This window comes from Salvelinus sp. IW2-2015, unplaced genomic scaffold (assembly GCF_002910315.2).
Source record: "Salvelinus sp. IW2-2015 unplaced genomic scaffold, ASM291031v2 Un_scaffold8688, whole genome shotgun sequence".
Taxonomy (NCBI): domain Eukaryota; kingdom Metazoa; phylum Chordata; class Actinopteri; order Salmoniformes; family Salmonidae; genus Salvelinus; species Salvelinus sp. IW2-2015.
This window is the reverse complement of record NW_019949947.1, coordinates 9,933-16,985: the sequence shown is the minus strand read 5'-3', so window position 1 is coordinate 16,985 and position 7,053 is coordinate 9,933.

The window sequence follows — 7,053 nt, the reverse complement described above, 5'->3', positions numbered from 1 at the left end:
AATATCACTTATATTTATTGCTGTGAGCTTCTGTTGAAAAATAGTAGATAACGTGAGGATTCGGTGTCTCATGTTTAATCGTATAGAATACTTAGCAATCCCTACCTACGGAGTCCTGGATTCTTCTCTCTCTCTCTCTCTCGTTCTGTCTCTCTTCCCATTTCATCTCTCTCGTCATTCTCTTCTCTCTCTCTCTCTTCTTTCTTCTCCTCTTCGAAGCTTCTCTACCTTCGTTCTCGTCTCTCTCTACTTCTTCTCTTCTCCTTCTCCTCTTTTCTTCTCTCTCAGCTCCCTCTCTCTCTCTCTCTCTTTTCTCAATTACATGGTATAATCATTTCCTGACCCCCCATCCCCTTCCATTCTCCCACCCAGTCAGTCTTACCTATGGATTCTCCGGGTACTAACATATAGTCAACGTGAATCGTGAACACTAAATAATTTCATATATACAGACGTTAACGAAGTCTGCGCCTCCAACATGGGAGTAAGTAGAATGGATCCCCTCATGCATTTTTTATCCTTCTTTTTTTTTGATATTTAATTTGAGCTACATTAACATTACTCTCGCCGTGAAAAATGATCACAAGAAGTGCATAATTGGCCCTCGCCTTTTGGAGAGCTTTTGCGTTCGCTCACAAATAGTTTGTTTTTCCCTGCAGATATTTAGGTTCGATTGACTAATGTGTCGCTAAACCACTGGCTTTGTTATTTCATACCGCCAGTAATGCTCAGAACCCCAACAGGCCTTTCTGCCTCTAGTTACTAATATAAGAAATCAATTTTAGCTAAATTCTGAGAGTGTTCGTTTTTAAGGGGTATATAAGCTATATTTGTGCGGGGGGGTATTTTTATATGATTTGTTTGTGTGTGTTGGTGTTTTGTGTGTTGTTGTGTGTGTGTGTGTGGTTGCCTGTGTGTGTGTCCTGTGAGATGTTGCCTGTGACCGACTAATTGCGTTGTCTTATACGTGGTCGCTTCGTCATTTTCAGTATTTCTTTAGATGAACCCTTTTCTATTTTAGATTCATAAGCTGGGGCACTCTTGAAGAATTCGAGGCAAAAACCCTGCGTTTCCTGGCGAATTATTTTTTAAATTTTTGCTAGACATTCACACTCAAAATAGCTGCTGCACCTTTGCCGAACTATGAGTAGCCGTGCCTGGCTTCGACTGTTGTTCTCCTACCACTTCACATCCTATTTTGAGAGAGCCCGTGATTAGTATTGGCGGGTAGTGCTGCGCTTTTCTCAGGCTGAGCTGTTGATCTTCTGTTATCTAATACAGCTCACAATTCTATGGGTCAAACCAAGCTGTGAGGAGGCTTATTAGTTCGCATTATATGTTATTTCCTCCCCCTTCTCTCTTCACACTTTGATTTGTGTACGCCTGGTCTATACGAATACGGCAGGGCTCATGATATATCTTCTGATTCTACGGCAGGGATGGCTGTTGTGATCCAGAACGTTGTCCAATCACACATCACCACATCACACCAGACGTTGTTAGAGACAGTACACACATTCCATTTGTAAAGAGCATCTTGACAGAATTGTCAATACACACACTATTCGCACGCACGGCTACGCACTGGCGACGCATTCAGCCATCCACCTCACGGCACTGCACGGGCTCACGCTCCTTATATCTTTCTTATATTGCTATGTTTCATGCCTATTTATTTTCTGTTATTAATTTATTTGCTTCCCATGTATGGATTTTTTCTCACACTGTTAACTTAAATCTAGCTACGCAGTCATGCACGCAACGCACGCACTTGCAGCTTTTTGACACACAGCTAACCACACTATTCACATCACTATCACATCATATGGGCGTACTACACATCCCTCCGCGACAAGCACCAACCAAGTCACTACAGCACACACACCACACGATCCGATCACCATACACCGACCCCGACCCACACTAACACTACACTCGACACACTACCACACACCACATTGCTCTGTTGTGGCCACAGTACCTTGACATGGTGGTCAGCCTCGACAAAGACCAATAGAGTGATGATTGTATTCCCTTACCCTAGCATGATAAATAAATTAATGGAAAGACATCAAATGTTGTTAGGTCTTGTTTTTTTCTTTAATGTTTCCATGTTGGCTCTGTTCCTTATTTTGTTGTTCTCTCAAATCCCCAGTGCTCTTTGTTTTTTTTGTAAGAGTTGATTCACTATTACAGTAAGATATGGGCATGATTGATCGGGTGTGTGTTCTACTCGTGGCTTGAAGTGTTGCTTGTGTGGGTGTGCCCTCAGTGCTCTACTGGAACAGTCTTTCTTTGGTCACATGGTTTTCCCAGGATTGGACCGCAGTTGAAACATCTATGTAATGCAAATGTCAATCGTTATGTTATGTGTCCACTTTTACTCAGTTTAATCGCTTGAATTATTCTTCTCCAAATATACACCCGACTTTTTTGTGACTACTTTTACATATATAATAAGTTTATTTATTAACGTGCTTATCGACGTCTTTTTTTACCCCTCTCGGCTTTGCTCAGCCTCTGACGACATTCTCTAGTAGCCTGTGTATCATCGCTATATCTAGAATTGCTAATAAAGCTTGACAACTACTTTCTATGAAGTACATAGTATATTTATCAATGTTTTTATACATGCTTTATAATTGTTGTTATTTAAGACACTGTACTATAATGCACCTATTAACTCATAAGCCGGTTTATAAAAAGATGAAGTTTTTTATTTTAAGTCTATGTTCACTATACTGACTTCCTAGAACTGTTGGTGCATAAAGTATGAATAGCCAGTTTATCACACTATTATAAGGCTCCTATATTAACATTTAAAAGACAACCATAATGTATTGTTAAAGTCTTATGAGTAAACTATTCATGTGTTTCTTGTTTGCTTTAAGTAAAGTTTGGATTCCTCTAATTATAAAGCACTATATATAATTGTATTTAATTAGCTCTTTGAAGTTATAAAGTTGTTGATCAAATTTTTCCTATTGAGGGTACCAAACGTTTCACCACAGAACACTTAAGTCTCTAACGTCAGGTTAATACAACTTTAATAATAACAGTTGTTGATAATGGTCTATTAAAAGCAAAGTCTTGTCCATTATTTCAATGCTTACAATCTAAACTTTTAGCTACATTTCAACAGTCTAAGTGTCATGGAAAATATAATCTCTGTGGCTCATTAAGTTCTTGCCTAGTGCGTTGAATAGTTTACATCTGTCTAGCTAGCTCTTCTGCAGCTCTAATCAATATCTTTTCCTTTGTAGATATGGCAGTATTAGGCCTGTTACTAATTCTTTTGTTTTTTAGAGAGAAGTCTTTGTCACTTAGCTAGCTAGCTATTCATCTCCCAAGGTAGGACATTGAATGCAGAAGCCAAGCTATGTATTCTATGTAAGAGAATAGCAGCGGCTTATAGCTAGCTAACTTTCATTCTAACTAATAGTCTTTAGCTAGCAGGTGGAATTATATAGTCGCTTATTTCCCAAATTCCCTATTGCAATAATTACGTCCTCTTTTCTACTTAATCCATTGTTTGTTGTCATAATACTACATTATAAGCTCATGTTATTATTAATGATTTATAGTTCTATTGTACTTCTAGAAAGTTTATCCATTGTTTTTGAATTCCTTCCTATTTAAATTCCATCTTCATATTTAGTCCTTAATCTAGGTTGTATTTGGTTTTCAGTCCATGATTCTTAGGGTCGGTCTAAATCCGACTTCTGCTCATCACACCCTGAATGACTTCAGTATTTATATCTTTAAATCTGTTTTGGCAATTCTGCTCTTCTCTTTGCACATATTCTCTCTGTTCCCATGTTAATTCTCTCTCAGCTAATATTGCTTTCGGTTGGTCATGCCCATGTATATCGCGTGTTCCTGAGTGTTAGTCCTGTTTCCTTGGAAGTAGTAGTTTTGATATAGTTATGCTGTGTTGCCAAGTGCCTTCTGGATTTATGGTGAAGTCCAATTCTATCCTTGCACCACTCTTTGCTCTTGGTGTTTGTTGTCTCGGTGGTGTGTCTTGTGTTTGTTTGTGTGTGTGTGTGTTGTTGTGTGTTGTTTTGTGTGTGTGTGTGTGTGTGTGTGTGTGGTTGTTGTGTGTGTTGTGTGTGTGTTGTGTTGTGTGTGTTGTTGTTGTGGTTGTGTGGTGTGTTGTGTGTGTGTGTGGTTGTGTGTGTGTGTTGTTGTTTGTGGTGCGTGTGAACTGTTTGTTGTATTATTTTCTGTGTGTGTGCTGTGTCTATTTGCATGCCAAAAGTGTGTGTGTTGTTATTATTATGATTGTGGTTTGGGTGTTTTTTTTTTTTTTTTTGGGTTTTTTGGGTGTGGGTGGTTGACAAACAGTGGTGATAAGAGGGTCTGGATCAACTTTCTATGACGGCCTCATGGTTTTGGTATAGTGGGATGAAATGAAATGCACCATGATGTCTATCAATCATTAGTCAGTTAATATTCATCACAAATTAGTGGTGGCGGTGGTGGCATTCCTTGAGATACGTGCTACATGTTCATGAACTGGTAAGTTAGGTCAAAAACAGAACTCTGGGTTTCATCTCTATTAAAACAGAAAGGTTTTTATTATACTTGCTCTAGTTTAGTCCCTGGTTTTAATTGGGAACTGTGAGATTCTATTAAAGTCCTATAATTTTGGTCAGTGCAATAATATCATATTGTGATGACCTGTCGCTCTCCATTATTTATGTATGTTATTGTACTCTATATCTAAGCCTTTAAATTTTATATCCAGCCATTGTATTCTATGGGTGACACCTTCCCACTGTTTATTCTCGGTTGCATCAACATATTGTTACGATGTTCTAAAGGCGTCTTAAGCCATAGTGTCCCCATCATTTCCCTATAGTGGCTTGGAAATACAACACATTGCTAAAGTAGGCACGCAATTAGTAGGGAAAGCAAGTTTTGTCATCAATTATGGATGTCGTCATTACCATAGCAAAGTTTGTCAACAATACTAACAATGCTAATGTTAGCTAGCTAAAATCGAGGTGCTTTCCCTCTCCTCAAATCTTAGCTAGTTAGCAAATGATAAAAAAACATACCACAGGTCTAAAGTCAATTTAACAACCATCAAAAATTGTGAAAAAAAGGTTTTTTACAAATTAACCTGCCTCCTTTAGAATAATGGATAATATCAAAGCCACTATAATGCACTTTTGATAAAATCTTCATCAGCGCCAAATGTGGGAGAATGCATTGAAAACATTCATGTCGTGCAGGGAGTCAGTCTTCATAAGAACGTTCAAAACCATACTGTGATGAATCATGCAAACCATGACTACGATTCAAATTGACAGGTTATCTCCGATTGATCCGACATTTGCAGAGTTTACATGAATGTGATATCTTCGAACACGGGAACATTACGTGCAAAAGGCGCATTGTCGACTGCTCTCTTAAACTTGCTCGGATTGAATCCAGTCCTAACGCTTTTTGTGATTCGTTTTTTATTTATCATATACAGTACCAGTCAAAAGTTTGGACACACCTACTCATTCAAGGGTTTTTCTTTATTTTTACTATTTTCTACATTGTAGAATAGTAGTGAAGACATCAAAACTATGAAACAGCACATATGGAATCATGTTGTAAACAAAAAATATTAAACAAATGAAAATATATTTTATATTTGAGATTCTTCAAAGTAGCCACCTTTTGCCTTGATGACAGCTTGGCACGCTATTGGCATTCTCTCAACCAGCTTCACCTGGAATGATTTTCCAACAGTCTTGAAGGAGTTCCCACATATGCTGAGCACTTGTTGGCTACTTTTCCTTTACTCTGCGGTCAAACTCATCCCAAACTATCCAAATTGGGTTGAGGTCGGGTGATTGTGGGGGTCAGGTCATCTGATGCAGCACTTCATCACTCTCCCTCTTGGTCAAATAGCCCTTACACAGCCTGGAGGTGTGTTGGAACATTGTTCTAAGCGCAAACCAGATGGGATAGCGTATCGCTGCAGAATGCTGTGGTAGCCATGCTGGTTAAGTATGCCTTGAATAAATAAGTAACTGACATTGTCACCAGCAAAGAACCATCACACCTGGGAACAGTGGGAATCACACATGCAGAGATCATCCATTCACCTACTCTATGTCTCACAAAGACACAGCAGTTGGAACCAAAAATATAACATTTGGACTCTTCAGACCAAAAGACAGATTTCCACCGGTCTAATGTCCATTGCTCGTGTTTCTTGGACCAAACAAGTCTCTTCTTCTTTTTGGTGTCCTTTGGAAATGGTTCCTTTGCAGCAATTTGACCATGGAGGCCTGATTCACACAGTCTCCTCTGAACAGTTGTTGATGTTGAAATGTGTCTGTTACTTGAACTCTGTGAAGCATTTATTTAGGCTGCAATTTATGAGGCTGGTAACTCTAATGAACTTATCCTCTGCAGCAGAGGTAACTCTGGGTCTTTCATTCCGGTGGTGGACCTCATGAGAACCAGTTTCATCATAGCGCTTGATGGATTTTGCGACTGCGCTTGAAGAAACTTTCAAAGTTTTTGACATATCCTGGACTGACTGACCTTAATTTCTTAAAGTAATGATTGACCGTCGTTTCTCTTTGCTTATTTGAGCTGTTCTTGCAATAATATTGGCTTGGTCTTTTATCAAGTAGGACTATCTTCTGTATACCACCCCTGCCTTGTCACAAAAAAATATTATTGGCTCAAACGCATTAAGGAAAGAAATTCCGAAATTAACTTTTACTAAGGCACAACTGTTAACTGAAATGCATTCCAGGTGACTACCTCATGAAGCTGGTTGAGAGTAGGCCAAGAGACTTTGAAGAATCTCAAATATAAAATATATTTTGATTTGTTTAACACTTTTTTGGTTACTACATGATTCCATATGTGTTGTTTCATAGTTTTGATGTCTTCACTATTATTCTAAAATATAGAAAATAGTAAAAATAAAGAAAAACCCTTGAATGAGTAGGTGTGTCCAAACTTTTTACTGGTAATGTATATACTGAACAAAAATATAAACGCAACATGTAAAGTGCTGGTCCCATGATTCATGAG